The 8,194-nt window shown below is 31.2% G+C and overlaps 1 pseudogene across 1 annotated transcript in view; it reads right to left on the reverse strand.

Moving 5' to 3' along the window:
* Window positions 1-267: 267 nt before the first annotated feature.
* Window positions 268-8,194, reverse strand: part of LOC143236568 (CD109 antigen-like) — a 57,287-nt pseudogene continuing 49,360 nt past the window's right edge. Inside the window, exons 18-22 of the transcript XR_013019588.1 lie at window positions 7,833-7,885; window positions 7,138-7,331; window positions 3,561-3,735; window positions 2,853-2,958; window positions 268-2,051 (exon numbers count right to left, since the gene is read on the reverse strand). The product of XR_013019588.1 is annotated as a CD109 antigen-like (transcript). The remainder of the gene's footprint in view (window positions 2,052-2,852; window positions 2,959-3,560; window positions 3,736-7,137; window positions 7,332-7,832; window positions 7,886-8,194) is intronic.

The raw sequence follows: 8,194 nt of genomic DNA on the forward strand, positions 1-8,194 counted from the left end.
AGTTGGATGTCATGTTATTAATTTGAAAAGGTATAAAGGTGTTTCTTTATATTGGTTTAATTTTGGTTTTTGTTGCTGTATAAGTAGGGCTTCTTTGATTTTGCGTTTGTTTATATTTGTATCCCTACTTAATATCTGGGTGTTTTCTATGGTTATGCTGTGCTTATTTGATTTGCAGTGTTCAAAAACATGTGAAGGTGTTTTTTGTGTTCTTTAAATCTAGTTCTCCATAACGCCCGCAAGGCTGAAAGGGACAATAAAAGGAGACAAAAGAAACATTTTTTATTAACAAAATATTTGTTTATTTAATAATTATAATCTTACAATTCCAGGGTGAAAGCCTAAGAAAATTTAACATTCAAATATCATTAAAAGTCTTTATTTCTATATTACTAATTTTTCAAATGCTATATGTTAATAATCAGGGCTTCAAATTACAATAACATCGATGTGGTACAAATAATTACAACATAGATAGACAGAAAGCTATCGTTACCTAAACCCCGAATGTTTTTCGAGGTCAACTTTTAACCGAGTTTGGTTTATTTACATGTGAGCATCTTGGCAAATAAACACACTAATCACCCACTATACTCATATCTTGATGTGTACAGAACAAATAAAATGAATGATATAACAATTACAGAACATGTTTGTTTAAATTACATAAATTCTAAACACCTTACTATAATTGGTTAAGTTTTCTGTATTTGGTTTCTAGAGTTAATTTCTTCACATATATATATATATATTGTCTTGGTTCCTCCTACCAATCTTCAAGACGGACTGATGTGACCTTAAATTTACCAGGTGAAATAAACTTAACCTTTCATAACAAGTACCCAGGCACACTCTTATTTACTGCACAACTGTTGGTTTTTTTATTAGCTGAAAACAACTATTATAAAAGATATTTCTTTGTGGTTTCCAATACAGAAATACTTTTACCTGTATTATTTTGACAATTCAGGAAGACCTATTTTGTCTGAAACTACCGTATACAGACCTTAACTACACATATATTCTACATGTCAAATAAAGCTATACATTTTAAAGGTACTCTACCCACTATAGTAGAAGTTAATATCTTAGTTATTTCATGTAAATTACAGAGAAACAAATAAATAAGATAGTGATAAGATAATACAATCACAGTCCAATGAACACCCAAGTTTTAGTACCAAAAGAGAAACGAAAGCTTGTTTTTGGTTGGAGACCTAATATGATGTTCTAGGTTATATTTACATAATGAGTGCCATTTTGATTATTTTTATTCTAATTAAGCAATTTTCCTAAGAAATGATATACTCTATAATTGTATATAGTAATCTACAATCTTTATTAATTAATATACAACAAGTTTTGATTTTGTATCTGCACTTACCTTTACAGCACTCCAAAAACAAGGTACATAACATATATTTTTCTTCATTTGGATCTTGTTAAAACATTCTTGTGTCAATGGCTTCTCTTAATTAGAAACTCAAGATCAATCGTGAACCACTTTTTCAAAGTTTAATTTTTTTTCTTATGGCACTAAGTCTACTTAGCATAAACATCAAACGTTTCTAATGCTGAACTAATTTCCACAGACCAGTTGTGTCGGCATGGTGTTCGTTCAGTATGTGAGCTTCTTGCCTGGTTAATACATCTGATCAACAGGGTGTATTATAACCTCCCCTCTATAAACCTGAGAAGGCACTGCACAGAAAGGTTTTATTACTTCATTAAAACCACTGCACCTATTCTATGTTTTCATTGGTCTGTTTGGTTAAAACCACTGCACCTATTCTATGTTTTCATTGGTCTGTTTGAAATGGTACTTCTTCAACTTGTTTTTTTTTTTCAAGGTTGTTCACACCTTTCCTAAGACATCTGTTAGAGTGTCCAGACAATAGACACTAAAACAGCAGCTAAAACCACATGACTGAGAAGAATATCTGTGGATGAGCTAGACAACAGAATGCACGGACACTGGTACGAGCCACAAACATCACAGATATTCAACGAGTTCAGGTTGGATGCATCATAGATCGTCTGGTTGTACAGTTCTGGAATGATAAGGCACCAAAGACGGAATTACAGAAATATTCACTGTTGTATACATGTAACCATCCTGTTACGGCAAAAAAAATCAGATACAAATTTATTTATGGGGTTCTGAGTCCCCCTTTTCACCTACCATTTACTAACATAAATTAAGTGTGTAAGTAAGATATTGTCATTAAGCCTAATGTATTATTCAATATTATGAATAAAATGCATTTTGTCTGAGAGTCAGAGGTCATTCTGAATGACTATTTAATTAATCTACAGTTCAAACAGGGAACTGTGGATTTTCAACAAAAGATTCCTTTTTTTTTTTGTAAAATATTCAAATAGACTTATAATGTGCATGGAATTCTCTCAGTGGTAAAATATGCTAAAACAACTTCTTACACTCATGTATTTGACTCTTTTGTAACCAAACTCTTTCCAGACGATTTATATGTCCACCATTTTGTTTCTGGAAACCTGAAGATGGTGTTAAATTATATCAGTCTCTCTCTACCTGTCAATCCATTCATAAGTACTTTACAAAATAACCCCTCCAAATATATACTTCAGAGATGGGTATGTGATATTTACTTACTTCTATTTGTATATTATAAATATTTCTCTATAATTTGTGATTTTCAAGCCAGATCTATGAGGGAACGAACTCTTCCAATCAGGATGATAGATATTACTGAATGGTTAAACTAAGAATCATTTTTAAAGAGTATAAAATGTTTATATAATATGTGACACAAAAATATATGAAAATATTCATAATAAACACAATGTAAAAAACTGCATACATAAATGAATACCTGGTGCATAATAATCATAAACCTTGACTTCCAAGTATCGAGATAAGTTTGCTACTGGGTGCCACCGACGTGCAGTGAATGAAACACAAGTTTCATAAGCATTCAACTAAAAGAAAAAAGAAGTAACGTACATGTCTCCTTATAGCTATAACTTCCACCACAGTGACAATTCTTTTTATAACCAAGATTATTTAAAAACATAAATGAATTAATAAAACTACATTCAGGTGCTGAAAATGCACAATCTAACTAATTCTTTCTGAAGTTATAATTTATTATACATTACTTTTCACACTGTCCCATTCATTTAGCAGGCATTACACTAAATCTTCTGGTATAGTTATCAAAACATATTGAGATTGATAAATAGTCAGCGTTAGTTTTTAATAAACTGATAAAATATCTTTTTACTGGATAATTTTCTTTCCTTACAGCTTCAAGTCTTTAGATTTGTATTTTAAATATTTGCAAAGTTTCTTAAATAATCGTTAATCCTTTCTCTTTACTTTCATGGCTACGTATGCATTGTTTCATTTTACAAAAAAAATTAACAAAAGTTGCTGGATATTTTAACTTTACTAAACTTTCATATCAAAAAATAAACACAAGCATGTCTACTTTAGAATATGAAAATTACACTACACATGGCACTGCATATTCAGACGTTATTTACTTTATCATTGTTTTTGTAGAATAATGGTCACTTACGTAATCAAAGTAGAAATAAATTCTTCTATTTCTGTACTTTGCTTGGCGCAAATTCTTAACTTGACCAGATCTAACATAGTTATCAAGGTCTAGTTGGGGAATTACATATCCCGTGGGGATATCCATTTCTAGTACTGCTAAACCACTCGCATGACTTTCAGCAAGGTTCGTCCAACTGTGGAAAATAATAATTATGTTCAAGTAAAAGTGCATATATAATAAAATTAATGAAAAAATATTGGCTAGGGGTAACAGTAAAGAAGTTTTTCATTATTTCTACCAACAGTAAAACAATGAAAATGGAGCAAAATTCATCTTAAATATTATTTCTTCTTAGTAATATGGTGAACCATGTTAATGTTAAGTATTGTTCCTTCTTAGTTGTACAGTGAACCATTTTAATGTTAAATATTTTTCTTTCTTAGTTGTACAGTGAACCATTTTAATGTTAAATATTTTTCCTTCTTAGTTGTATGGTGAACCATTTTAATGTTAAGTATTGTTCCTTCTCAGTTGTACAGTGAACCATTTTAGTGTTAAGTATTGTTCTTTCTCAATTGTACAGTGAACCATTTTAATGTCAAGTATTGTTCCTTTTTAGTTGTACAGTGAACCATTTTAATATCAAGTGTTGTTCCTTTTTAGTTGTACAGTGAACCATTTTAATGTTAAGTATTGTTCCTTCTCAGTTGTACAGTGAACCATTTTAATATCAAGTGTTGTTCCTTCTCAGTTGTACAGTGAACCATTTTAATGTTAAGTATTGTTCCTTCTTAGTTGTACGGTGAACCATTTTAATGTCAAGTATTGTTCCTTTTTAGTTGTACAGTGAACCATTTTAATGTCAAGTATTGTTCCTTTTTAGTTGTACAGTGAACCATTTTAATGTTAAGTATTGTTCCTTCTTAGTTGTACAGTGAACCATTTTAATGTTAAGTATTGTTCCTTCTTAGTTGTACAGTGAACCATTTTAATGTTAAGTATTGTTCCTTCTCAGTTGTACAGTGAACCATTTTAGTGTTAAGTATTGTTCCTTCTCAGTTGTACAGTGAACCATTTTAATGTCAAGCATTGTTCCTTTTTAGTTGTACAGTGAACCATTTTAATATCAAGTGTTGTTCCTTCTCAGTTGTACAGTGAACCATTTTAATGTTAAGTATTGTTCCTTTTTAGTTGCACAGTGAACCATTTTAATGTCAAGTGTTGTTCCTTTTTAGTTGTACAGTGAACCATTTTAATGTTAAGTATTGTTCCTTCACAGTTGTACAGTGAACCATTTTAATATCAAGTGTTGTTCCTTCTCAGTTGTACAGTGAACCATTTTAATGTTAAGTATTGTTCCTTCACAGTTGTACAGTGAACCATTTTAATATCAAGTGTTGTTCCTTCTCAGTTGTACAGTGAACCATTTTAATGTTAAGTATTGTTCCTTCTTAGTTGTACGGTGAACCATTTTAATGTTAAGTATTGTTCCTTTTTAGTTGTACAGTGAACCATTTTAATGTCAAGTATTGTTCCTTTTTAGTTGTACAATGAACCATTTTAGTGTTAAGTATTGTTCCTTCTCAGTTGTACAGTGAACCATTTTAATGTCAAGTATTGTTCCTTTTTAGTTGTACAGTGAACCATTTTAATATCAAGTGTTGTTCCTTTTTAGTTGTACAGTGAACCATTTTAATGTTAAGTATTGTTCCTTCTCAGTTGTACAGTGAACCATTTTAGTGTTAAGTATTGTTCTTTCTCAATTGTACAGTGAACCATTTTAATGTCAAGCATTGTTCCTTTTTAGTTGTACAGTGAACCATTTTAATATCAAGTGTTGTTCCTTCTCAGTTGTACAGTGAACCATTTTAATGTTAAGTATTGTTCCTTCTTAGTTGTACAATGAACCATTTTAATCATATACCTCATGAACGGGAATTTGTTGAATGGAAATAGTTGAGATTTTTTTTCAACATTTTCTGTTCACATACAACCACAGATAGAGAAAAAGTAAGACAGTACAGAGCCAGAAGGTTGTTTGTAATATTAGTAAAGAAATTCTCTTTTTTTATCCACGAGTTAGTAACTGTTCCTACAAACCCTAAGACTGTCATCTAGTTCTGAACTCAGCTTTCAGATTATCTGTATTATCTTGAAACTCCAAATCAATATGATGCAGTACTCTCAGTCACTGGTATAAGTACATCATGTTCTGGTTTTATAACAATTTTCTAGTGGTCAGGGTTTAAGTTGTAAGGTCAAGGTAACTTGAAAGTGTGGAAGGGTTTCAAGATATATTTGAACAAGCTAACTGAGAGAATGCATACCCATTAAAACCAGGGTTCAAGGCTCACTTTAAAGCCCCAAATTAAATTTTCTACTTTAATTTTCTTAATTTTGATGTATTTTTACTGCCATTGTAAGGCAACAAAATGATCTTAGTTTTCACTCAGACTGAAATACGAAAACAAAAAAAATGTTTATGGTCTACCATATTACCCTTTAAAGTCATCCTTTCCTTCCATTTGTTTAGCTACACTTATTTAAAATATTTACATACACCTTGATGATATTAATGTGTTTTATGATTATATGCTTGCATAAGCATACAGAGATTATCCATAGTGTATATGATAGACTTTATGTTCAATAACTGCCATTACTGAAACAAAAAAGATAGAAAGTCAAATGATCAATACTAAAATACAGTGGGTTCCCATTACACATTGCATTGTGCTATGTCGTTTCATTATTAGAACATTCACAATTACTGCCAACAAACAAAGTCAGTTTGTTTCATTACTACAGCGAACCAAGTCCACTGACTCTACTTTTCCAGGTGCAACATTTACCAATTACTATTAAGATTTTTGAAACAATGTCACCTTGTTTCATTATTAGAGTGTTAAAATATTGTTGGACTACTTTACAGATCATAGCGTTCATTAATCATTGTACTACCAATACTTTTGTGAAGCAACATCGTGGCATTCCATTACTAGAGCATGTCAGTGACGGACTACTTTACTGAGCAGCACGTGATACATTGTCCACTGGGCAGGATGACAAATAACGTAAACTCTTTATGTTTGAGTCCCATTGTCTAGGCATATCGTTTTTCTCAACTGCAGAAAAACCCCGTTTCCACCCTTCCAACACATCTCCAAAGTAGTCACCTGGTAATTGTAAAGTGTCCCCTGTCAAGAAGCCTACAAAAGAATTAACTATGGCACTAAACTTGTTATCCCTTTACCATTCTTACATGCATATTTTATACAGTACACTGTAGTTAAAAAAGTCATGTTAAACCCTTTAAAATAGTTATTCAAGAATGGAATGAATTTTTTCAGGAATGCATCATCCATAACACATCTGCAGGTTGTGTTGCTTAACGTGATCCCACTTTCCGGGAACATGTCACAACATATGATGGGACCCCCTGTATTAAATTTCTCTGCATGACTTAACCTAAAACTCTCTGAAGATTTTTGTTTTTGTTATCCAAGACCTCTGGAAACCCATGATATCATACTATATTCCTGTGCTTTACAATGTGATAGTAAAAATGAAATAATTATGACATATATTAACCTACCTCTGACAAGTCTGGAATGTTATAACTGAACTATTTTGGCCGAAGAAATGACAGTGCACCCAAAGAGAGAATGCTCTCACTGGTGGTGAAGCCAGAAATTTGGGTGAGTTCACATGATACTGACCAGATGACTGGAGTGTGGCCAGTCCAGATCCCTGCACTTTCACTGTCACAGCTCCCCATGCATTAGGTATCTGAACAAAGTGAAACAAGTATTGGAAATTTTGAACCAAAATAAAATTCCAAAGTTTCTACTTGTTTCAGCTGAAGATGAGTTCACATCTCTTTATTCAATTTGCTGAAAATGACTTTAAAACAGTTAAACAAAAAAAATATAATAGTGTTTACAATTTACAAAGTTTTGAAGTACGTGGCCAATGAAACACACTCCAATTCTGGCAATAATAAAGTGTTATGATTTTAGTCAGTGGCAAATACATGTTATTGTCTTCATTTCATTATCACTGGCTACTGTGATAAAACCACTAATAAATTACAAAAAAAAAATGTTAGCAACTTTCAACAAATTATTTTTACAATTTTAATTCATTTTAATGCTAGTAAATAAACAAATTATATTTTTTAATGTTTTGACAGTAAAATGACATACTTAAAAATATAACTTCTGTATTTTTGGATGAGAAACATCACTAGAAAAGAGTCTATATAAACCAAGACTTTTAATTGAAAGTTACGTCTTCACATTGGTTAAGCAGAGGGATAATGATAATAATTCTTTCCATTCTCACTGTAAAAGTACTTAACTAAATTGCACAAAACTTGGCAACATTTAATGAATTGAAAATATTAATACAATTTGAATTAGTACTTGTATAATTTTTAGGGTGTGAAATATTCAAATTTTTGTTTTGAAACACTGCTTGGAGAAAACAATAAAGACACACCAAGAATTATTATGGTATAAACACCATTTCCTTCACACCTGGTGAATTATGATTAAAATTAACTGTACTTGTCATAATGCGTTACTGTTAGGCTAAGAACAATGTTTTATGATGAGTATAATTAATAAATAAATATTCTTCTTCTTAGACTT

The sequence above is a fragment of the Tachypleus tridentatus genome, chromosome 13, assembly GCF_004210375.1.
Source record: "Tachypleus tridentatus isolate NWPU-2018 chromosome 13, ASM421037v1, whole genome shotgun sequence".
NCBI classification, from domain to species: domain Eukaryota; kingdom Metazoa; phylum Arthropoda; class Merostomata; order Xiphosura; family Limulidae; genus Tachypleus; species Tachypleus tridentatus.